This window comes from Podarcis erhardii, assembly GCF_964252035.2.
Source record: "Podarcis erhardii genome assembly, chromosome: 5".
Taxonomy (NCBI): Eukaryota; Metazoa; Chordata; class Lepidosauria; order Squamata; family Lacertidae; genus Podarcis; species Podarcis erhardii.
The window spans coordinates 65,963,438-65,989,353 of NC_138509.1; the positions used below are offsets into that span (position 1 = coordinate 65,963,438).

The following is a 25,916-nucleotide window of genomic DNA, read 5'->3' on the forward strand; positions in this document are numbered from 1 at the left end:
GGGGGGGGAGAGTACAGTGCGCGTCACATGACTCGCCCAGAGCGCATCCCAGTTTTCAATCAGAAAAAGTTAGAAGGTATGCTCTATCCCAGGTGAGGCCCTGGCTTGGAAAGGAAGCTTAGCCTGTATTTGTCCACTGCCCTGGAATCTTCCCCTTAATACCACAAATATTAACAAGATTCTGGCATTCATTAATTTGTTGGGTTTAGGGGGTCTTTCGATATCATCTTCCAATATGTGATTTCTTCATTTGTCTTCTTACCAGAACAAAAGTCCAAAACGCTGTCCCGGCCAATGATAAGGGACAACGGGTAGAAAGGTAAAAAAAAGTTTATTTCTAAGATGCAGCATTTGAAGGCAACGACAGGATAATTCCAGAAATAACCGAGCCTTGAACAAAGCAGGCACAAAGCATTTATAGAATTGTAGCAAACACATAAACCACACAAACACATGATCTTGGCCAGGAAAGCGCATGGACAAAGCGCATGGACAAAGTCTGGTATTCTCTTCTTGGCTACAGGACAGTTACTTCTTGACCTCAGGCCAGGCTAGGCGTAACTGGCCTTGTAGTTGCAACTGTGAGTACATCTTGCGGCTAAGCAACTGTGGATACATTGCGCTTGTGACGGTGAGAACGTGTTTCTGTAGACTCAGCACTAAGCTGGCTGAGGTCAGCTGGGCACGTGATGCGATCGCTTCAGAGTCATGGCACTTCTGAATTACAGCACGCAGGTATGGCACTCCTGATTTATATCTCTCGGATATCAGAAAAATGTACTGTGTAAGCAGAGTGATAAAGGATGTGAGCATAGGCGCAAGCTGTGCTTGACATCCGCCCTAGGTCATGGCATTTACTGGGATCCCATGTCATGACAGCCAGGTATCAGTCTCACACTGTTTGTTCCAAATTAAATAGGACCTTTTGTGCATAATAGTAAATTTTTGAGACAACTACAGTGGACCCTCCGGATACGAATTAAATTCATTCCAGGGGTCTGTACTTAACCTGAAAAGTCAGTAACTGGAGGCACCGCTTCTGCGCACGCACATGGCGCGCAGAATGCTTCTATGTATGCGTGCATGGCAAAACCTGGAAGTATACACTTCCGGGTTTGCCACGTTCGCAACCTGAAAGTTACGTATCCAGAGCAGTACATAACTCGAGGGTCCACTGTATTATTATTTTTTAAAGTAAACCTTTTCATAGTGATGCCAGGGACTTGGTTAAAATGCTTTCTGTTGTGTTGCTCCACAACAGAACGACATGGCAAGCAGCACAGAAGAGAGTCCACCATTAGTGATAGCCCTCACAGGCAGTTTGACAAATGCTTCTTAATTTAGTTGATTAAAAATCTTAAAAACAATTAATCAAACCAATTAAGCATTGCAGCCCTTATTGCAATCCAGAGAAGAACCTTACTACAAGGATGATCTAACTTGAATCCTGCTGTTTGGAAAAATATTGTACAGAACCAAACTCCTCTCTGACATCTGACCCACATAGTGATTAGCTCAGCTAACAGCCTGATAACTCAAACGTCTTTTCTCCTTTCCCAAACTTACCTTGTGACTGGGAAGGTGGGGAGGAACATGGGACAGGATGGGAGCTGCTGCCATTTTCTAATTTTGACAAGGTGGGAAACTAATAGTAAGAGCAGCTAGGAATATGACATAATAATAATAATAATAATAATAATAATAATATTTGTACCCCACCCATCTGGCTGGGTTTCCCCTGCCACTCTGGGCAGTTTCCAACAGAGATTAAAAATACATTAAAACATCAATCATTAAAAACTTCCCTAAACAGGGCTGCCTGTTAAACAAGGCTCACAAGGGACCATTCACAATGAGACACGTCTTGCAACGCAAAAGGGCCATAGCTCAGTGGTAGAGAGCATGACTGCATGCAAAACACCACTGCCAGTTAATGCCAACAATATTGAACTGGATGAACCAATAGTCTGGCTCTGGCAGCTTCTTAGGCTAGTCGTGAAAATTGCTATGGTGGTATGTTGATGCAATAATATCAGAATTGCTTTGGAGTTATGAACACAGATATGGATGATTGCCTTCTCTTGCAAGAAGTTGCCCACTCCTGAAGGCAGGTGTTAGGCAGGTGTTTACTGGGGTATAAGGTATTTCCTGTGGTGGATCCCAGTTTGTGGAACATGCTCCCCAGACACATCTGTGGAGCATTGACTTTATTGTCTCTTAGGCAGCAGACTTAAACAATGTTATTTTCTCATCCATTTGCTGGACAGTGTGCTTTCTGTTGATTTTATAGGGGTTTCTTAAGAGCTTTAAGTAGTGTTTTGGCCATTAAATTGTTTTTAAGCAACTCTGAAGACTGATGAGGGTGTTTTTTTTTAGCAGAAAGTTTTGATAAATATCATTCAATATGCAGTATTAATAAACAAAACTCATGCCCCTGAAATATATTTATTACCCTAAGGCAGTGCAGCACTTAAAAATATATCAATTTACTGGCTCAGTTGGTAGAGCAGGAGTTTCTTAAACTAAGGGTCGTGGGCTTGAGCCTCATGTTGGGCAAAAGATTCCTGCATTGCAGGGGGTTGGCCTAAATGTCCTTTGTGGACCCTTCCAGCTCCAAATTTCTATGATTCTGATTATGTGAAGAACAGCTGGAAGGAGGAAGAGAAATGCAAAAAGAATGTTCCTTACTCTCACCCCCAGCCATTTTAAATAGTCAAGGCATGGTATGGAACCACTACTCTAGGAAATGGCGAGGGGGGGGTGGATTCCAACCCAGCTCTCAGTATAATGGGAAGAGCGAATAGCAGCAGTGGGAGATAATGTAATCTCATTGTTTCTTCAAGGCTGTCTGCCCCAAGGTTTTCCATACCTCGCTCCCAGAGGCCAGAGATTAAATTCTCCCTATGGGGGCTCTTTGCCTTGCACTTTAATATGTTTTATTAGTGGAGGAGACGGAAAGGGGAGGGGGGATGAATCTGCTACTGAATTGGATATTGACTTTTGGTGGAGCTGAGTTGCCTCTTCTGGCTCAGAAACATGTTGAATTAATTTGTGCAGAACAAATAGACAATAAAACCTAAAAGACCCAGAACATGAGAAAAGCTTATTCTACATTATTCTGTCTAAATGAAAAGAAAACAACCCTATATTTGTTTTAAACGAGTCCAGGCTCTATGATTCTCCTCAGCATGGGAAGTGCTGAGGTCAGATAGCGGCTATCCACTCCCGTAAGGATCACATGTTCTTGTTTTGGCTGGGTGGGGGCAATTCCATGATTTTCATGCAAATTCTCACAGAAACCATTTACCTTACAGGATGTCTAACACTTCCCATTACCCTATGGAATAGGACGCATAAGTATTATTTCCTTTTTAAACTTCTTTCCACTTAGAAGTATTGTCCATGTTTCATTCTATAGTAATGACATTCACGTCTTCCAACAACCATCCCACCACTTAGGGGGCTTTGCAGTGCTTTCTTATTGAGTACTTCCTTGACTCACTCACCCCCAATCTTCTTTCCCAGTTGCAAAGAAAGTACAAGTATATTCTTACATTCACCTTTTTTGAAACAACCGTTTCTCCCAACCCTCCCCTCTCTCTGCACATTTTCCACCGTCAACCTGTAGACAGTGTAAGCTCCTTGGGCTGGAAACCAATTACTTTTGTTTATGCTGCAAAAGTGACATGCACACTAATAGTTCGATCTAGTGAAGCTTTCTAAAACCCATTCTACAAACATAATCAGCATTCTGAAAACAATAAGCTGGATACTAGGCATGCTCTCATGGGTCATTCATAGCTATAGAATAGAGCTGAGTTCTCTATTGTTGACTGCAGTTGAGTCTCTCTTGATATGGTTTACAATGTAAGCATTTACATTTCAAAAATAAAACCACCAATTTCTTTCTAAACTTTCCGTCAAAATGCACATCACCCATGAAGAAGCCACATTTTAGTGTTTCAGGGTAAACAGGCATATGATTTTATTTTTTCAAATAACAAAAATATCAATTATGCACTGGCATGTGAAACTAATATATGAAGTTATATGAACATAATATATATGTTCAGAAAAACATAAAAGCATGGGTCATGTGCTGTTGAAAATTAGTGAGACATAAAAATTTCATGGTCATGATCACAATTGAGCATTTGTGTGTTGTATTCCAGCTAAAGCTGTGGAGAAAACTCTTGAAATTCTCCACCTGTTTGTGGGCTGCAAATTGGGGCATGAGCGAAAGAAACTATTTCACCACTGTTTTAGGGCATGGGATGGAAACCCTTTTTCTGATCCAGGGATGCACTGCCTCATAGGCAACCTTCTGGTGTGGGGGTTTGTGGGTGGGTGTGATGCCAGTGATGGCCATGGCATCACTGCCCTGAGAAAAAACAGGACATCTTGGGGGTTTTGCCTGCGAGAGCATGACAGCCATTTTGGGTACCATGCTATCTCATGATTTTGGGCCAAGATCTCACGTGTTGCCCCCAAATGTGTGTTTTGGGGCACCATGCCCCCAAAGCAGTTTTCTGGGTCTGCAATTCCATAGGTCCGCAATTCACACAGAATTTCAGACCTGGAAGATGGTCCCCCGGATTTGGGCCACATTGTGTTGGAGGGTATGCCATGGTCAGAGTCAAAAATGGGTGTGACAACAGGAAAAGCAGGAGACATCACATCCACATAAAGTTCAGAAGATTCTACACACACCTGTCCCATCCAGACAAGCAAGAGGTATTACCACCGTTCAAGGATGCATTCCTGACAAGCAAAATATCCAAGGAAGGTATAGAGCAGGGACTTCTTTTACCGGGGGATATTTTTCCTCAGAGAAACAATCTCAAAATTTTCTCTGATAAGTTTTGCCTCACCTCTAATTTCAATTTACTTAAATTTACTTACTTATAGTCTGATTGATTCACTGTGCAGGGCAGGGAGTGGGTATTGTAGCCATAGGAATGAATCAAATATATTAAAGCAGAGATTTAGGTTGCTTTGGCTTCTACCTGACTGAGACAATGATCACTGTTCAAACAAATGCTGGAAGCTTCACGGTTGTCACTGTCTGAATAGCCTAACAATGTGTCCTTTCAACAAGAATTGACCACTGCTCTATTTATTTAAATTTAATTTAAAAAATATTTCTATGCTGCCGCTCCAAAAAGAAAAATTTCAGAGATCTATATAGCAGATATAAATACAATAAAAATAATGTCAAAGCAAAAATCTTAGATCACTGGCTAGCTGTAGCAAAAAGATTTTTTTCTTTAATGGTCTGCATAAGCCTGGAGGCATAGAAAGGCTTTTAGTGAATGTTTAAGAATTAATACAGAAAACACTGGTTAACTCTTTCTCTGTCAGTTTTTCAGCTAAAAAGAATCCTTTGGAAGTTGTTTTTCACTAGGGAGTGATAAGCGGAAGACACAGGCATCCCATAGACTTCCACTTGCTGCCCACAAGTGAATAAGAAACTTGGGCGGGGTGTGGTTTGAACTGGAAACCATTAAAAGGAGAAAAGGGAACGCAATCTCTTTCTCTGAAGCCTTCTGCTCAAATGTCCTAGGCTGCTCAGGATTAAATTCCCTCTGCCTCAACAAAAAAACCCCCCTAACCAATAAGTAGAGAAAAGGATAATAGAATCCACATAATGTGTAATTTTGAGGTGAAAATTAAGCTATTCTATATGAATGAGAGTTGTGTAACTGAGAAAGTTACTTACTATTCCAATAGAATCAGTTCACTGAAAGACATTAGGGGCACATTCCAGCAAAATTAAGCACTTTTGAAGCCCACTGATTTCAATGACAGAATTAAGATCATGCTTCAAATCTCTCCAGTTTAAATCAATAGGACTTAAAAGTGTTATCATGCCCTAGGTAGCTTTTATCTTGGGCAGCACTGTGCTTTGAATAATTACTTAGAAATTGCACCACTCATAAATTAAGTCCCACTGTGTTCCACCGTGCTTACTTCCAAGTAAACATGCGCAGGACTGCAGCTGTGCAGCTTCAGCCTATGCACATCACATAAGAAATAAGTCCCACGGAGTTCAAAATATGTCTTACTCCCAAATATATATACACAGGATTGCAGTCTTAATTTCCATGTCCAATATTTATCTGAATCTGGCCAGTTTGCAACAAGATCTGTGACACTTACTTGAAACAAGCAGGGAGACATAAGCAACTACGAAACAGGTGTCAAAAGAGAATATAAAACAAAGCAAAAATCAAAGCAGGGAGGTGACGATCACATTTTGGTTAAATTTGCAATGCTGTTGTTCAGTTGCAGAAAACACAAAGACCAGAATAAATTTAAATGACAGATGAATAGTGAATTCCTGGGTAAAAGATCAAACAACCAAGCCTTAATTTGGAGCATGCAGAGGAATGCAGCCACAGTTGTCTGTTCTTTAAGAGTAAAAGGGATTATGACAGACAGCTGTCAACTGGATTGCTACAGCTGGCCTTGCTTCTTTGGTTGTGGTCCTTTTGCAAGCAACTGTGTTGGTCCTAACTTGGAGCTCTTCAAAGCTCCTTCCATCTGTTCATATCATAATAATCTAGCTTTGCATACTGACCGCAGCTGCCCAGCGCAGCTGGTCCCTCTTGGTGTTCATTCTCCCCAGTATTCAGGCAAGTGTTAAGCCTACCTCCATCAGGCCCTGTAAGGTCTGTCTACAAGGAACTGGAACTAACCCACTCACAATAAACTGAGCATTTCTGAACTAATATATTCCAACTGTGAAAACCAGCACATCTGAGCCTGACTTTCTGAACTAACGTTAGCACCACAGAGAGATTAAATCTTTATTGTAACAAGATTATTATGGTTTCCTAGGCAATCCAAACCATACAAACAATGGAAATAGGGAAAGATCATTTAAAAGACAAATCACGTTGATTTCTCTTACAGAGTTTACACATGTCTACTCAGAGGTTAGCCTAATTGAATTCAATGAAATTTACTCCATGGTAAGTAGGCTGAATAACATCCCGAGACTAATGTCTCAGGGGACCTTTGTGGGGAAGAGAAGAGGAAACTCAAGGAATGCTCAACCCAAATTAAACCTTCAGACTGGAAGTCTAAACAGCGCAAACTTGTTAGAGAATGCCCAGCTGAAGTACCATCTCCCCACCTTTACTTTAGGTCGGGCTTCCTCAACCTCGGCCCTCCAGATGTTTTGAGACTACAATTCCCATCATCCCTGACCACTGGTCCTCCTAGCTAGGGATCACGGGAGTTGCAGGCCAAAAACATCTGGAGGGCCGAGGTTGAAGAAGCCTGCTTTAGAAGAACTAGCCTTTTCTGTATAGTCTGAGGACTTGTTAGTATAGGCTGGGGAAGTGTGTGCGTGTGCGCGCCATTTTATACACACACAATTATTCACACAAAGATTATTTCAACTTCACACAACCCGCAGGGGTAGAGTTAGGAAAGCCACACACACTACTACTGCTTTATACTTCTACTTTATTTACAAGAAGATTTAAAATGTGACACCTAGGCTAGGATCCAGGGAAAGTCTTCAGCCTGTGGGAACAGACTTCTGCTATTTTTCTTGCACAAACAGGGGCAGGGGGGGAAACTTTACGCAGATGCACACTACTGGACGCAAACTCCTTTTTCCTTCAAAGAAAAGTGTGCACATCATTTGAAGAAAGGCCAGCACAGCTGCATGAAAATTGTCCTCTCTTTGGAACCTGTCCCTAACATTTACTGTCTTCAAGTAACCATTTGAGTACGGGAATATCCAAAAATGAGTTTATGGGTGAATACCTTATCACTTCTATATTCTACTATGTTAGTGCTAATAGCTACTATTACTGGTACATGCCTTCCTGTTCCATAGCATTTTTTTTTTTTTTTTTGCTTTTGGCATATTTAAAGCAATTTAAGAATAGTCACACTGAATTCTGCACAATGAATGTGTTCACTTTCTTTACGGCTTGCACAGATTTATATTTCATTTTGCTGGAGGGTGGGAAAGTGTCATCTTTCAATAACAGTGTGTGCCCCTTTGCCTCTCCAGAACTGCTCCCGTCAGGTCCTGTTGGCACTGCAGACAAGACTGTCCATGGTCATTACAACTACATCTGCAAAATCACAGACTGCCAAACTGATGACAGTTCCATAATCAAAGCGTAATCAGATATATGGCTATATTCCTGTCATCTGGTTTGTGCTGGGAGATTGGATTTAGCGTGCTTTCTAACTGATGCAATGCTCCTTGTCCTGACTGAAAAGTAAGGCTGAAGGAAATGGGAAAAAGCAGCAGCCTAGTAGATCTCAGGCCCACCATTGACAGAAGGAATGTTTGAATATAGCTTTATATCAACTAGCAGCCTCTACACAGCACAAACAGTCCTTAATTGCTATTTTGATTCGCCATGCAAGTCTGTTATAAACTCTCCAGAAAAATAGCCCCTTTTAATACAATAACATGGTTCAAAATATTATGAGAGAATTTTTGTTCCTTCCCTCTGAAAAACAGCTGTTTGCAATGACACATCGTTTGGTACAAAACAGAGATTCCCAAACTGTGGTTCATGGACCACAAGTAGTCCGTCAGCTTCACTCAGGTGGTTTGTGGCATGGCTCCATTAAATATTCATATTGGTTTTTAATTGTATTTTTATTGCTTCTTTTTATTTCTTGTATTTTATTGCATTACAATTTGAACCCTGTGGGATACAAATATATAAAGAACCAAAGAAGCAATAAAAATACAATTAAAAATCATACAGAATCTAGCCAAGTGCTTCACAATTGCCACAATGGTCCATGAAGGGAGGAAAGTTTGGGAACCACTGCTATAAAATGGAGTATTCTAACAGAAGGTATGGTCAGCTGATTAACTAGAACATTCAACACTGTACCATTTTGTTACACGTCTCACCTGCTATTTCTATATGTAAGGAGTCACCCACCCCATGTTATATATATATTTGCAGCGATCCATGCATATACAGGGAGTATAGAATTATTTCTTTATACTCAAACATCTTGGAAAGCAAGATGTAGCAATTTCAGTTTGCCTCTGAATATGTGTGCATTAGGATTCTATGTGCATTACTTTAGAAACTTCATTAAAATTGCAAACACGTATAGTGATACTAAGTGACCCGGGACACAGAAAATTGATGAAAAGACCAGCGGGGGAGCTTGGAACTCTCTTCAGATACCTTTGGCTTATATTAATGTTCAACACCTGCTGAGGAGGATTTACCAAATGCACTGACAATGAATAATCTAAGAGACATGCCAACTGGCAATGCTAGGCAAAGGAGGGCGAAGAATTACACTCCATCTGTGAAAGGCTTGGAAAAAAATTATGAACATGAATTCAATTCACCCTCACCTACCACACCCCAAAGATGGTGTCTAACAGTCCAGAGCATAGAAATAAATTTCTTAAGTAGGAATGATACAGTGGCCTGCCAACAGGAAACCTGGAATCTGGCCAAAGCAATGCTGCCACACTCAGAACCAGGATTTGTAATTTTTACTTTCATTAAGCCGCCTTCTGTGATTGTCTTTGATGACAATGTGAAATGCTGTTGTCCCCATGTCCTTATGACTGCCTCTCCAACTCCTGAGGTTGCTGAAAGCTGCCTTTGTGAGGATAGCTGCATTTACTTAGAACTAAATGTGGCTGATTACAATGGGATTTCCAGAGCAACCCTACACATGTCTACTCAGAAGCAAATCCCACAGAATGCAATGGGGCTTAGTGTCAGAAAAAATGTGTATAGGAATGCAGCCTTAGGCACTGTTCACATGAGATATGGGGAACACTGGGACCTCCAGATGTTGCCAAACATCATCCATGACCACAGTTAAAACTTGCTGGAGATGATGAGACACCTTTTCCTCAAAGCAAAATTTAAGTAAATATTGGAGTAGGGATTATTTCCATCTTGCGCTTACAGCCTGCTTTATTTGACTGGTGTACGCAAGTTCAATTTTATAGGCAAATTCAGCACAGATAGAAAAAAATACAGAGGAACAGAGGAATAATATACAGTATCTTGTCTAAGACTGTGGTCTTCAGTATTATTAGATTTTGGACCCTTATCTTCAAAATGGGAGCAATGATGATTATATCTATGTATGAACATATTTATCCCCCTCTTAAAAAAAATCCCTGAGAACCACTGGTACATACGTCATTAATTTATTGCTAATGGACAATAAAACAGCCCCCCTGTATTACTGAAATGACATGCAGATGGGCAGAACATTCTTTCTAGGCAGATTATCTGATACTTGCACTGTTGCATGCCAAAGGTCATATTCAGAATATGAGTCATGGGAAGAAAATGTGTAATTGCAAGAGAAAGTAGATTAGGTAGAATAACCTTAATTAAAGTCAGGAGGGTGCTGTGGGAAAATCAGGAAACTTAACTTGTTCAAGAACAGCAACAAAAAACCCCATCTTTGCCACTGTAATTCTGCAGCTTCATATACTTGGATGGATCTAATAATTACATTTTTGTTTACAACTGAATCACACCATGCTATTGATATCTGCACACTATATGAAGCTCTTGGTTCCCCCACATCTTTCAAAGCTCCCCACTCCAAAGTTTGCTTGTGTGCAACAGGTAAAAACATTCAACACTAGTGCTACAAAAAGCCAACTCAGTGAAGTTAATGGTCATGACTAACTTAGGTTTACTCATTTCAATGGATCTATTATGAACAGGACTTAGTTAAATTCAACCCACTGTGTGCTGTCCAATGTTAGTCATACTCAAAATAGACCTTCTGAAATCAATGGGTCTCCTCTGTGTTTGGTTTGATTAGATGTATATCTCCCAGTCTTGTTGAAAAAAGAAGCAGAATCCACAAAGGATTCTGGACATACACCCATGAAGTGTGTTTGACAGTCCTGGAAATAAAATCTGAATCACAATAGAATGTCAGTGTTTGGTCCCTCATACTAAGGAACCTCAAAAACACATTTCAAGTTCTGAAAGGGTGCTGAGGGCACCAGTCACAAAATGGCTGCCATTAAAGAGGTGTGGCATAACATTAAATGGCTGTCATGGGGCATGGCGTAGCACAAAATTAGCCCTGACAACCTTATGCTGGAACACCTGCCAGGGGCACCACTGGATGCCTTCATGGAACCTTCTGGGTGCCAGGATGGCAACCCCTGACCTACTGTAATTGAAGAAGTGCTTGGAAGAATGTAATTGACTACGCAGTATTTGTACTTATTGGGACAAATTTAGTAAACAAGATAGAGAATACTCATTTAGATCATTCCTTCAATCTGATGAGGAAAGCTGTACTATAAAGATGAGGATGTTTTCACGTTGAGATGAATTAAAGTGACATATGGATGGAAGCTATTGTAATTAAGGATTTATTTGACAGGATAAATTTTGTTCCTATAGACGATTCATGGTTTATTAGCCATTGCTTGGGAAATTTTCCTTTGGTTTCTTATTCCATACACTTCTTGGTAATAAAGGAACACCTCATGCACTCAGTGTGTGTAAACGTTACCAGGCATTTTGCAAGAAGCTCTCCTATTCTTTAGTGGGTTTGCAACAGGAAATTGCAAGGTTTTTATTCCATCTGTGTTCATGACTACAGATAGCTATACAAAACAAGGCAACATAAGTGGTAGTCTTTGAGCCATGTCCTTAGGCAGTTACAAAACAGTACAGCTCTACTAAGCATCAAAGATACTGTGCTGTCTTGTCCCAAAGGAGGGTGAGCCATCTCTGTGCACTGTATTCTGGGCAAGGCTGTACACCCCAGGAGGCTATACCTTAACAGACAACAGCTGCCTGAGGAAGAATCCAGAAGTTCTGCAAATAATTAGTTGACCTGTGCAAAATATAAATACAAATTCTCTCAATAACCTCAATAATCATTTCCAAACACAAGGATGTTATGTGCAAAAATCCAATTTCAAAATTAATGTGCCTGTTAAAAAATGTGTGAACTAGATCTGATGCAGGATTAGTACCTATGCTGCCAACTTCAAGGATGTCTGCTTCAAAAATGCTTTGTTTGAGGGTCTGTTAGTACAGCAAATGTCACAGGTATCTATGCTTCCTCTCATTCAAGTGTAACTAAACCAGTAGTCCCATTCCTAGATCTCTCACTTCTAGGAGAAATGGAAAGAGGAGGTCTGTATGTGGCGAAAGAAGTGGCATCACATCCTTTTATCTGGATAATAACTTGACAAAATCTAGTAATGTTTGTCGCCTCCTTGTTTCTTGATGCTACATGTTTGCTTTCCAATGCAGCAGATTAAGGCAAGTGGCTTTAGAAATCCTAGGGTGGCACAAAGGATCAAGTGTCTTAATCTCTACTGGCTCAGGGCCCAAAGAACTTTATTTGACTCTGGTTTTCCCAAGCTATAAACACCGGTTATTGACACCATGCCACCACAAGTGGATGATTGCAGCAATTTTTCCATACAAGTATAACAATCCAAACATCCTTTAACACATAATCGCTGCACAAGAGAAGAGTTACCAAAACATTAGAGATTTTTGCGGAACTTTTGCAATGCTTATAATTTTACACAAAATAGACAAGGCAGAAATTATGAAAAAAATACAATAAAAACACTGGTTTCTAAAGCTGAAATGTCAGTATGTGAAAATCACTATTTTTTTCTGGCTTTGAAGCTGGTCATTTATATCCCATTTCAGAGGGAGGTGCCCTTTTTAAAAAGAAACAAACAAGTATTTTCTTAAAGGGAAGCCACATCATAATATACTTCCGCTATAATTGTATAGTATTATTGGAAATAGATAGATTATGGGTATGATCTATAGGGAGTCCTACTGAAGACGCTCCACTGGAATGATAGGAATGGGAACTACATCCTGGTTGATTGTGCCTTTTCAAATATATACAGCAGAGACTGTAATTGCTTTACTTGTGATTGTCCATAATGCTAGCTATTACCATCCAGACACTGTTGACAGAAATATGAAACAGTATAGCTACTAGGGGCCTGAGTGGTCGTTTATTTACTCTAGTCCTCTGCTTAGCCATCAAATTAGGGTTGCCAACTCCTTTCCAGATTGTGGTTCCACAACCTTTAACAACTGAAATGTAGAAAGAAATTCAAGTGGTGCAGAAGGTGTTTCTTTCACATCACTGCAGCTCTGTGGTAAGGGGTGAATTTCTCCCTATTGAATTTCTCCCCATGTCATGCAGTTGTTGGGCACAAACCTCCACTGTCAAGGAAATAGCAGGGTTTTGAATAATGCCTTTAACTCCCCACTGATTGATGAAAAAGAATATCAGAATACAGGAACGGTCAGGTGAACCACAAGATGACAATTTTGTTATACTGCAATGCAATCTCTCACAATTAACACAAATAATTACTAGAATAATCAGGAAACAAAGAGAGAGAGAATAATGTAAATTAACCAACTTTAATTTTCAACTAACAGAGTCCAAATATAGCTTTACAATCATATTTTGGAGCGTTATCTCCTCCTTATCCTACAAAGGAAATGATTGTGATTGGAGGTACACCAAACCCACATGGAATGCTTTCCCCTGAAGTACCTTCTCTTTCAAACATAAGTGCTTTATCTTCTCAGACAAGCTACAGCCCTATGAAGGCCTGTTAAGTGAAAATGGGATAAGTTGCTCTTTTACAAGCAGCACAAAGTAATAACTCATGAATGGTGAAAGCTTTTACAGCAATTCATGCACAAAATAAGCCCAAGCCAAATGAGGGTATGGTAACAAAGTTGATGCAGCGGCAGCAAGTTTGGCTTTCATCGTTTGGCCTCCCATTCCCATAAATATTGAATCAGTTGCTAAGGGAATTTTGTTCGACAATATGATATCACTTGGTTATTTTCAATGGTAGCTATAGATCATGCTCAGAAAACAAAGGCGTGTTGTTTAAACCCAAGTCATAATTTCTTGTCAATACAGCTGGGGTGGGATAGTCTCAGGAATCCATTTAATAAACTGCTCTCTTCAGCTGCTAATCCGGCCAATATTGGTTTGCTCAAAGGGAGAATATGATATTTCTCTAGTACAATGGGATATTCTGGAATGCATTCTTAAAGACGGAAGGGGGGAAGCAGACAATATTTTACTAGCAACATTTTTTCGCATGAAGAACAACGCTTACAAAAACTGGAAGCATATTTTCTCATTCCAATCTTTTCCCACACAAAGCTGCCGAAAGCCCTTCTTCCAAGTTCCAAAAAGGACTCTCCCATGACGATGAATGTATCTAAATATGAAGTGATAAAAGCAGGAAGTTGAAGGAGCCCTGTCAAAAACTGCACTGAAAAGATCAGATCTTATCAATACCTCTGCTCTCTAAAGCATCCTCGTTCCAAATGATCACATAAGCACACCTCTTAACTGAGGAGCATGAACCATTTGTTTTTGTTTTTACAAATCTATACCAGCTTTCTCTCACCACTCAGCAATCACAGAGCAGGTAGGATTTAGTCAGCATTTCTTACGCTGCTGTAGACTTGGATCAAGACTGAAAGACCATGAAACTAATCAAACCAAAGGGAGCAGTGCAGCCTAAACAGTCTATCCTTAGAGAAAGTTCCAATGTATTCAATATGTTTTACTCCCGAATAAATATGCCTAGGGTAGCCAACAGACAATTTTTTAAAAATTTAGTCAGGCCTTTATGTCTTAAGTCGATCTCTAAATATGTCGCAACTGCTTTTAACTAGTTGCTTTTATTTATTTATATGAATGTTTTACTTGTCTTGTTTTTTATTTTATTTTTAAATTTTTATATTATTGTTTTTTCACTGATTGTTGTTGGCTGCCTTGAGCTCTTTTTGGTGAAAAGGCAGGCCACAAATGTAATAAATAAACAGGAAAGCAGTATTTGATTGGATACAGCAGTTGCTCACCATGAAATGGCAAACTGCTTTCAAAATGGAAATGTGATTCAAAAGCAATGTAGTATGGTGGCATGAAAGTCAGTAGTTTACAGAAAAATAAGCCAAAAATTCTACGTTTCCGAATGGCCTCGGCCCAGTATACCTGAAGGAGCATCTCCACCCCCATCGTTCTGCCCGGATGCTGAGGTCCAGCTCCGAGGGCCTTCTGGCGGCTCCCTCACTGCGAGAAGTGAGGTTACAGGAAAGCAGGCAGAGGGCCTTCTTGGGAGTGGCGCCTGCCCTGTGGAACGCCTTCCCATCAGATGTCAAGGAAATAAACAACTACCTGACATTTAGAAGGCATCTGAAGGCAGCCCTGTTCAGGGAAGTTTTTAATGTGTGACATTTTGATGTATTTTTAATCTTTGTTGGAAGCCGCCCAGATTGGCTGGGAAACCCAGCCCGATGGGCAGGCTACAAATAAATTATTATTATTATTATTATTATTATTATTATTATTATTATTATTCAGCAGGCGCAGCATGGCTGAAACCAGCTAGTCATTGGAAGGGGCTCCTGTGCCCACAAAGGAGGAATGGTACAGTTGGGGGATGACATAGTATTACCTGAACATTTGATCCAATATAGGCGAGTCATTGAGGAGAAAGCAAAACAGGATAACCTTGACATTACATAGTTTCTATTCATTAGTTATATTAATAGATCTCATAGTTCCCCAGGCCACTTGCATCCCAAAGTTGTTCTGTGGTATTCACAGTGGAATCTTCTAATGTACTTCTACAAAAAGATCAATAACGCTTTCCCAAAAAAGCGACTGTATATACTCTACAATGATGAAAGAAAAAGACCCCATTCCAGTTAACTAATGAGTAGATGCTGCTTATCCAATTCTATACAGTATTGTTCTTGTGGTAGTAAAGTTTCCAACACTAATTGGTTGAGTTGGTGTGATTTCACAGAAGGTTCATAAAGATACCAACTGCTCAGGGAACAAAGCTGTTAGCAGTAATAAACCCACAGTCTTTGAAGTGGTGGTCAGTGTGGCTTGGTTTCACACCTAACACAGGTCCTAAGGAAGGAGCTCATGCATGAAGAAGGCTAAGGAGGAATGCTAACTAGGAAAAAAACCCTAGAAAGCAGGCAACATGAAGGGCAAAGAGCCCAAATGGGCAAGACAGACAGTGCTGTGCAATTCAGAAATCCACATGAAGGGAAGGTAGAAGAGACAGAGTGCTAAGGAATAGGCTTGGGAGCTGTGGACTAGGAACCTGGTTGCTCAGTCCAGATTCTTTGTTGCCTCCTTTGCCTTTAAGAATTGCACAAAAAGGAGAAATTCTTGAAAAGTGACAGCGAACAGGTGAAGAAGTAATGGGGCAGGATGCTGAATTTCATATATGTATCAACTTAACCTGTCAATTCTTTGGCCACAATGAACTGAGATCTTCAAAAATAAAAGGTAGAATTATTAAAGCATTTAATTTCCTATCATCAGAGAGCAATTCTAAGCTCCCAGGAAGGTCGACTGGAAGACCTTTGTAGGATTGCCCTGCCCTTGAGTCTAATGTAAAATTCTAATCACTTACCTATTTTACTCAGTTTGGTTGTGCTTGGTACATTCAGGAATTACATTCTGGTGAGAATGCTCAACCAGTGTTCATCTAGGATTAATGACAGTTGCTCTCCCATTAGTCATGGTGAGAATATTGGTAAACAAAGTGTGCTCAGTTGTGCTTAACTGGGTGCACAGACCCTCCTTTTTTATTTCACGAAGGAAGTATCAGGAAAAGAATATTATAGGTACGACTCATTATGACACTGGGAATCAACAAGATGATATTAGATAATTTCAAAATGTTTGGTGACATTTTAACATCAAAATAAATTCGCCACACCCAAAGCAATCAGCGTGTGTGTGGTCTTGTTTTAAGACCTGGCCTTAAAGAGTGTTTCCATCTCAGTGAAAGCTGCTCTGTTGTGTTTGCAATCTGCTGACTGTGGTTTTATACGAACACTGCCAACATCCAACTGAGAGCAAAAACATGCATCAGACTAGGAATTAAAGGTGTCATCCAATTTTTCTGTGGCTTGTTTCACTTCCTCTGCACCAGAGTTACAGCAGGCATTGGTCAATTATACAACATTTTTCATTCACCAAGCATTTTATAGCCTTAACTACTTGCTTCATATCACATTACACAAAAATCCAATGTACGTCATATTCAGAGTTGAATTGTGGGGTTGGAAGGGACCATGAGGGTCATCTAGTCCAACTGCCTCCAATGCAGCAATCTCAACTAAAGCATCCATGACAGATGGCCATCCAGCCTCTGCTTAAAAACCTCCAAGGAAGGTGACTCTACCACCTACCAGTGGAGAGTCTTTCTACTGTCAAGCAGCTCTTACTGTCAGAAAGTTCTTCCTGATGTTTAGTGGGAATCTCCTTTCTTTTAACATGAAGCCACTGGTTTGGGTCCTACCCTTCGGAGCAGGAGAAAAACAAGCTTTCTCCATCTTCTATGTGTTATTTGAAGATGGCGATCATATCGCCTCTCAGTCGCCTCTTTTCCAGACTAAACATACTCAGCTCTCTCAAAAGGCTTGGTTTCCAGACCCTTGATCATCTTGGTCGGCTTAAAAATGGGATAAAGCTTTCAATAGCTACTAGTTATGATACACTATCTCCTGTATACCACCTCCAGAATTGGAGCCAGCATGCCTCTGCTTATCAGTCGCAATGGGAGAGAACTACTGTAATCACGTCCTACGTGTGAGCTTCACATAAGCATCTGGTTGCCCACTGTGGGAAACAAGATGCTGGATTAGAAAGCCTTTGGGTCCATTCCAGCAGGCCTGTCTTCCTATGTTTTTTTATGGCATGAGAATGCACTTTGCTATGTTACAATAAGCTCTTATTTGGGAGTGTTGAGAAAATTCAAGATTCTGCACAGACTTATAGTTCCTTTGTTATTCCTCCTCGTTCTTTTTTTCTGGGATGGATTCCATTGGCAAAGTCTCTCACCATTCCAGCCATGGGTGGGTTCCTTGTATAAGAACAAGCAACAGCCCTGCTGAGTGCTGCCTAATCCAAGTAAGACTAAATGAGTAATCTATGATGGTAGGACTGGCTTGTATGATACTTAATTTGGCTGCAGTTATATACAGCTCTCAGCAGTGAAGAATACATAACTGGTCAGCACAAGCCTATTTGTTCTTAATTAGCTGTCTGGAAAATATGTCATAATTTATCCTCAAAAGTCACAGCACAGAACAAGGAATATCACATTCCAGAAACAGCTGGATGTTAACAGCTGTGAGACGTGTTATGTAGAAATATGTTTACTGAAACAAATCATGCTGCTTTCAAATGACCTTCCAATAAATATAAAAATCAATGTTTATATATTAAATATTTGTCATGATCTCCTCCACTAGTCAAACTGTTTTATGGTGTACTTTAGCAGACTGCATCCTGCACTCCTCCCTTCCATATTAAATGAAAATTATGCAAGATGACAGATGCAATTAATGTTTCTGTATTTTCTGGAATACAGTGGTGCCTCACAAGACGAAATTAATCCGTTCCGCGAGTCTCTTCGTCTAGCGGTTTTTTCGTCTTGCGAAGCAAGCCCATTGACGGCTTAGCGGATTACCGCTATTAGCGGCTTTTAGCGGCTTATTGGCTTAGCGGATCAGCTGATAAGCGGCTTAGCGGCTTAGAAAAGGGGGGGGGGAGGAAAAAAACCCCGCAGGAACTCGCAAGACATTTTCGTCTTGTGAAGCAAGCCCATAGGGAAATTCGTTTTGCGAAGCGCCTCCAAAACGGAAAACCCTTTCGTCTAGCAGGTTTTCCGTCTTGCGAGGCATTCGTCTTGCGGGGCACCACTGTATGTGTGTGTATGATTTCCTCCAGGGTAATAAAACAAAAGCAACCTAATGCTATTTAAGGTCTAAATTTGTAGTATATATGTTTGAACTGTGCAGCCTGAGGTATAGATGCTTGGATTTTACAAAGCTTAAGGTGTGGTACCAACCAACCACTATGATTTGCAAGATTATGAGTTTTCAGCTTCATATTCATTCCTACACTGATGAAAAGCAGTGAGTTTGGATTAAAAGATCAAGAAAGTAAGATTCTTACTGTGTTGAGTCAAAACTAAGTAGAGAAAACAACTTAACTCTTTTCCATGCTTAAAGGAAATGACCTTTTAAAAAAGTTAAGAGAAACAGGGCTTAGCTCTGAACAAAACATGAGTTTTTATTAGACCCTGTTAAAGTATTTGTCATATCCAAACATAAATCACTTGGATGACTTGCTAGTCTAGAATGCTGGGGTGTTGGACACAACTTTTGATCTTAATGTCAGTATGCTGATTATTTTATTTGTGCATTTAATTAAGTTTTTATATTCTGAATAATCTGAGCAATTCTTCTTACACATACCACCAACCACCAAAAACATAAAATAAAAATTGTATCACTATATATTCTGAGTGAGTAGCTTCCTTCTGACCCATGAGGCCATTGATTCAATCCTAAACTTAACATGCATCACAATGACACCATTCTGCACGTCAGGAAAATGACCCAGAAAGGTCATCTGTTTATGTGAGCTGAGTGACTGTTTTTGTCCCAGCCTCTTGTGCACACTATGGTATCATCATGATTCATGTTACTAGGTGACGTCTGCTGGTTTGGTTATACAAAACCCACAGTGTGGCATCACCCACCCACCACGATTTGGAAAATTATAAGTTTTCTGGTTTTTCAAGAAAAGAAGCTGAATTGGAGCATCTTCCAGGGCAAATCAGGGCTGCTTAAAAACTTCTGTTGAACTTCTGTTCTAGAATTAATTGTTCACTAGGTTACAGCACATTATGTACAAATTGCAAGTTCTTACAGATATGACTTTTCATTATTATCTGCTGTATCATTGGCATTAAAAGAACAGAATGTAGTCTCTACAATTCTGTGAAAACCTTCCATTAACTATGCTAATGTGCATCTTGTGGTGTTTCCCTTAAACCAAAAAGTTTATGTAGATGCCTGATGCAGATATAAAATGCAAACAAACAACGCTTGATGCCTTTCTTGATATCCATAGGTTGACAGTCTCCCACAGATTCACAGATCACATGAAAGCCTTATTTGCCAATAATACTTGCATGAATATTGTCACAAGTTCTATTAACTACATATTAGACAAGACAAAAAAAAAAAAATATTCCTTCCAGTAGCACCTTAAAGACCAACTAAGTTAGTTCTTGGTATGAGCTTTCGTGTGCATGCACACTTCTTCAGATACACATCTGAAGAAGTGTGCATGCACACGAAAGCTCATACCAAGAAGTAACTTAGTTGGTCTTTAAGGTGCTACTGGAAGGAATTTTTTTATTTTGTTTTGACTATGGCAGACCAACACGGCTACCTATCTGTAACTAATATTAGACAAGATTCAGTTCCTTCCCTCCAATGTGTACTTTTGCCTGAAGATGATGTGTACACAGTCCTTCTGGTGGTTTGATGGACTGCCACTCTTGAAGGCCCCTTACTTTAGGTGTGGTCTTTTGGGGGACTGCAGGGGGTTGCTACCAGAATGGGACTCAGAAAGCTCTTGTGCAAAAGTGTAACATTGTATGTGTGGTACTTTGGATCCCAGCAAATTGGGCATCGCAGCACAAAAGCAAGTCATACCTTGACTGAGCTCCCGACTTTGATTCATGTAGCAGTGTTGTAAAATGTTGGGTATATGGACAATCTGAGCTATATATACTTGATTTATGTATAATTAGACTACAATTTACAGATGTTACTCACTCTCAAAGGGAGCAAACTACACCTCCAGAACATGGGTGGGCTCTGGGGAGGGCTAAATATGAGTTCTGAGAAGTAATAAAAAATATAATTATATAAAAGTATACCAGCATAATTTAGTGACCTCTGAAATTATTACTAGGGAATTATAGGTTAAATTGCTTGGAACTCATAAACCAGAATAACACCAAATCCTACTAATATGAAAATCTTGAATTTATTAGTGAAAGTATAAGAAATCTAAACTTTCAGTTTTCAAAGGAATTTAATATTTCTCCTCCTTTCTATTAATAAGAACAAGGAAAACACCCAGTTGTGCAATGCAGAGTAGACTTCTGAAGGGTTACTATTGTAAAATATTACAAAATGGTTTTACTACATTTTTTCATGCTGGTACATTTTCATAAGATGTGGTATTTCCAGTGAGCAGTTTGGAAAATTCCTGACTGGAATCCCACTGTTCCCCCTGAAACTTCACTGCTATCCTTGTTTCAGAAACCATGGCTAAGGTGACTGCAGATCCTAAAACTTCAAAATTTCTTTACTCTGAGAGCTATCACTCTCAAACAAATACTCACATCTCTGTAAGAACCACCCTTTCAACAGACCTTTTACAAGAGTGATATTAACAAGTATATATTTTTCATTACAGAAACACGAAACCTTGGTTTACTGACCCTTTATAGCTGATGGAATGACCTCAGCACCCTTTGCATCCTATAAGGCATGGGTGGGACTTGCACACAGGCCATAACTGGCCCAGCATGAGTCCACATGACGTCAGGTGTGGGGGAGCTCGAGACATGGCTGGGCTGGCTGCATGCATGACAGAGTTCCTCGAGGGAAATTCAATCACACAGCCAGTCCACGAAGAAAGTAAGGTTTAAGGCCAAGCCCATCATGTGATGGGCACCAACTTCAAGCCTTCTGAATGGGCAGCATGGTCAAGATTGGAACATGTGCCCCCTTTTCTATAGGAAAAAGACAACCAAAGCTGTCTCAGTGCCCAAACCAAAATAACTGAAACAAGAACTGTGAAAAAATGATGTCAACGTATGATGAGCTGAACAGCATCGGATGTAATCCAATGTGGCACTAAGTCTCTTGTTCTATCAGTGAAAAGATTTCTGTTTCCACAGTGGAACATTATCACCCTTTCCTTCCCTATCCGTGCTCTCCCTAAATCTCTTCTAGGGATTGCACTAACCCTCTGGAGCAGATCTGGGGAGGCCTCAGGGCACACACAGGAGAAGCAGAGGAGTGTTCCACTGCGCAAGTGGAAATCCTTGCCCTGTTGGGACAAGATGAATCCTACCCATTGTTTATAATACTGTACAGCCATGAAACAAATCAGTTTATAGGTCAGAATGGTTGATGAATAGGTGTATTTTTAATATGCTATTTTTACTTCTTGAAATACTCGGAAATTTATCTTTCTAATACAATATTCTACCAGCTGAGGAAGACTTCTACAGCCCTCCAGTTCCAGGCTATGCCCACAGTTTATCTGAAAGGGAAATACGTAAATAGATGCATGTGTGGTTCCCAGAAGGCATTGTGTTATACAGCTTTGTTGGGAGTGCCTAGATTTTCAGCTGGAATTCTTGGAAGGTTTGCTGAAAAAAATTATTCTGACTAAAGTGGTTCTCTTTTATGAGACCAACAAGCTTGTTATGTATAAGCTTGTCTGTGCTCATGGCACGCACACATAGACAAATAAGATATATATGCTACAGAACATGGTATTATGCTACAAAGAGAAATTATATTTGGATGATATGTTTCATCCTTATGATTGTTTATGTACCCCTTTCCCCACCTCTTTGTGAAGGCTGTGGTTTTAAGCAAACAAATTAGACCAACTACCACAACATTTATATATATATATAAAAGGAAAGTTCCATTAATTCCAAGAACCATGGATTTAGTTATGCTGCCCAAGCTATTAAAAAGGGGGTGGGTGAGGAAGGAGGTAACTTAAAGTGGAGGCCTAAATATATGAAATTAAATAGGTTTCTAAAACAAGGCTTCCCTTTCTCTCTCTCATCATCTAAAGTATCACCAAACATGTAAGACATCGTATGAAAGAATAAAAATAGATTCCATTACAAATAACCACTGAAATAGTGAGCTTCTATTGTGTGGCGTTCTAAGAATGAAACATTATGGTCGGGGTGACAAAAATGCTCAGTAGGGAGCAAGGAACCTCAGAGATGGGTCGGTCTAAAGCAAAAGGGTGGGGTGGGGAATGAGGACATTCTTAGAACTCTGATAAGGTCTAGGAAATTTATCTGCAGCAAGAGGCATGTGGTTTTTACAGTAAAGGGGCAGTATTCATACACAGCACAAATTAAAACCCAGAGGCAGCTCTAAAGCAACAACTAACAATTAGACCAAGGAGGTTACAGCAAATATACTGGCCAGCTCTATTTAGAGCCATTACAAGTCTTTCATTTGAAAAGTAACAATTTTCAGCTTCTCTCTAAGTCAGAGATTCATCAGGGGTAACTGTTTCCTTACAACACAGTGGGTCAGTTTACATAAAAAATTTATGTTCTGGAGATAATTCTTGGTGGTAAACAGTTCAAATGGAGACATTTAACAGGTTCTCTGCTTTTTCTAAGGTAGTTCCCAGGCAGTTCAGTGACTCTTGTGAAACAGACCAATGTCTGCATTGTTCACTTTCCCCAAACCACTGCTTTCCCATTACATACATCAGTGTGTAAGGCAGATGTGGGAAAACATTAATATCTGGGGGTTGAGGGATCCCAGGCTCCCAAGAGAAATTCTGGAAAGATCAGTGGCTGGCCAGAATGTAAGAAGAGCCTTGCTTGAACAGAACAAAAGGCCAAATTTATCCAACATCCTGTTTCCCAGAAGCAAATATAGAGGCAATGTGACTAGTAGCCTCTGATAGTCCTATCGTCTATGAATTTGTTAAATCCTCTTTCAAAGCCATCTAAGTTGGTGGTCATGCCCACATCCCATGGAAGCAAATTCTACAGCTCAACTATTTGCTGTGTGAAAAATAACTCCCCTTTGTCCTCAATTTCCCACACTTCAGCTTTATCAGATGACTCCATCTTCCAGTATTATGAAGTGGGGCGGGGGGCGGGCGGGGGGAAGAACTTCTCTCTATCCATATTCTCCACATGAATGCTTTGGTATCATTTGCAAACTTGCTCACCTCACTGTTTACCCCCAAATCCAGAGCATTTATAAGCAAGTTTAAAAGCGCTGGTTTCAATTCTGACTTCTAGGGGACCCCACTTCTTACATTCCTCCACTGTGAGAACCATCAATTTATTCCTACCCTTTGCTTCCCGGTCTTTGGCTGATGCATAAGCAACCCGGACACTGTACAGTACACAGCTTTTTCAAAGTTTAAGTACACCATGTCTACTGGGTCACCCTTATCCACATGCTTGTTGGCTCTAAAAGATTTCACAGACAGGATTTACCAATGCTGATTCTTCCTGAGGACAATTTGTCCTTCTATATGCTTGTTCATTTAATCTTTAATAATGGTTATAACTATTTTATCGGGAACAGATGGTAAGTGAAATGGCTTGTAATTTTTTGCATTCAACCTGTACAGCGGTACCTCGGGTTAAGAACTTAATTCATTCTGGAGGTCCGTTCTTAACCTGAAACTGTTCTTAACCTGAAGCACCACTTTAGCTAATGGGGCCTCCTGCTGCTGCACGATTTCTGTTCTCATTCTGAAGCAAAGTTCTTAACCTGAGGTACTATTTCTGGGTTAGTTGAGTCTGTAACCTGAAGTGTATGTAACCTGAAGCATATGTAATCCAAGGTACCACTGTATTCCTTTTACAGAACTGATGTTAAACTGGCCATTTTCTTATCCTCAGGCACAGAGGCCGATCTTAGGGGTGAGGTACATGTCAGAAGATTGGCAATCTCACATTTGAGTTCTTTACAAACTCTTAGATAAGATGTCATCTGGACTTAGTGATTTGCTGGTTTTTAATTATCAATGAGGCCTATCTCTTGTCATCATTATTTGCTTCCGCTCTTTAGACTCCCTTCCTAAAAATGTCGGCCCAGGCATGTGCATTTGCCCTCCATCATCTGCAGCGAAGAGCAATGTGTCCAGTGCATGCGCAGGTCTCAATAAGCATCAGCATTATTTTAATTTTCATCCCCCAAATTGGGACACCAGTAGGGTTGTGTCAGAGCCCCTTCTGGTGCAGCACTCTGGTGCTTGTCAGCAGGGTCATGCTAGAACTCCTTCTGGTCCAGCACTCTGTTTCAACCCTGCTGAAAATGGAACAGCATGCCTCTGAATACCAATTGCCGGAGAACAACAGTGGGAGAGGTCTATTGCTCTCATGTTCTGCTTGTGGACTTCTCACAGGCAACTCATTGGCCACTGTGGGAAATGGGATGATGAATGAGTTTGGTCTGATCCAGTAGGGCTCTTCTTATGTTTGTTCTTATTTCTTGGTGCAAAATTTGATTTTTTTTCAGCACAAAGGTACAGCCTGGCTATGATTTTCATCCGTTATGACTCTGCCTCACCTTCTCCTTTGCCTGATATAACCTTTTCTAAACTCAATTAGATGAAAGAGTGTGGCCTCTTGACCTTCTCAGAGCTGTTCTTCAAGTGAACTCACACATGCACCTTGGATTCCTTCTTTTGTTGGGAAGCATGTGTCTGAAAATGAGCTTTGTGGAGATCAAAACCCTGCACAGCCACATCAAGATGGCTTTCTAAAACTCAGATTTTATACCTAGTCCCCAGCATTGTATTACTAAACTCTGGAACCAAAGGAGAGAAGATGCTTCAGAGACTATGTCAAAATTCAATACCACCTTATCAGGATTAAAAAAACCCAAAGCTAATAACTTGGAAAAGTATGGGCCTGTGCACCTGAGGAAATAGAATTATAACTAAACCTCCAAACTAAGTTATACCACCCAATGTATCCTTGATCTGTACACTTGCTTGTGTTATATGACCTGTGGTCAGGAAAATAATGTGACTTTGAATGTAATCTACAGCTATTAAAAAAACCCCTGCAAGATGTTCAGCTTTTGCCCTGCAACACTGCTGTACACAGCTTGCAATTCTATATCATTTGTTAAAGCTTAGTAGCTGAAATTAAGAAACTAAGTTGTGAGACTAAAATTGAGGAGATTTTAGTCTTTCAGAAAGAATTTTTTTGGGGGGGGGCTCAAAATATGTATCTATCACCTTACGAA

The 25,916-nt window shown here is 40.2% G+C and overlaps 1 protein-coding gene and 1 long non-coding RNA gene across 2 annotated transcripts in view; one reads left to right on the plus strand and one right to left on the minus strand.

The window, feature by feature from the left end:
* On the plus strand, window positions 1-25,641 carry LOC309341839. The gene is made up of 3 exons (XR_014156582.1): window positions 1-76; window positions 266-319; window positions 25,182-25,641. It is a non-coding gene; the product is annotated as an uncharacterized lncRNA (long non-coding RNA).
* GPC1 (glypican 1) overlaps window positions 1-25,916 on the minus strand; it is a 199,084-nt gene that overhangs the window by 45,054 nt on the left and 128,114 nt on the right. The window lies entirely within an intron of this gene.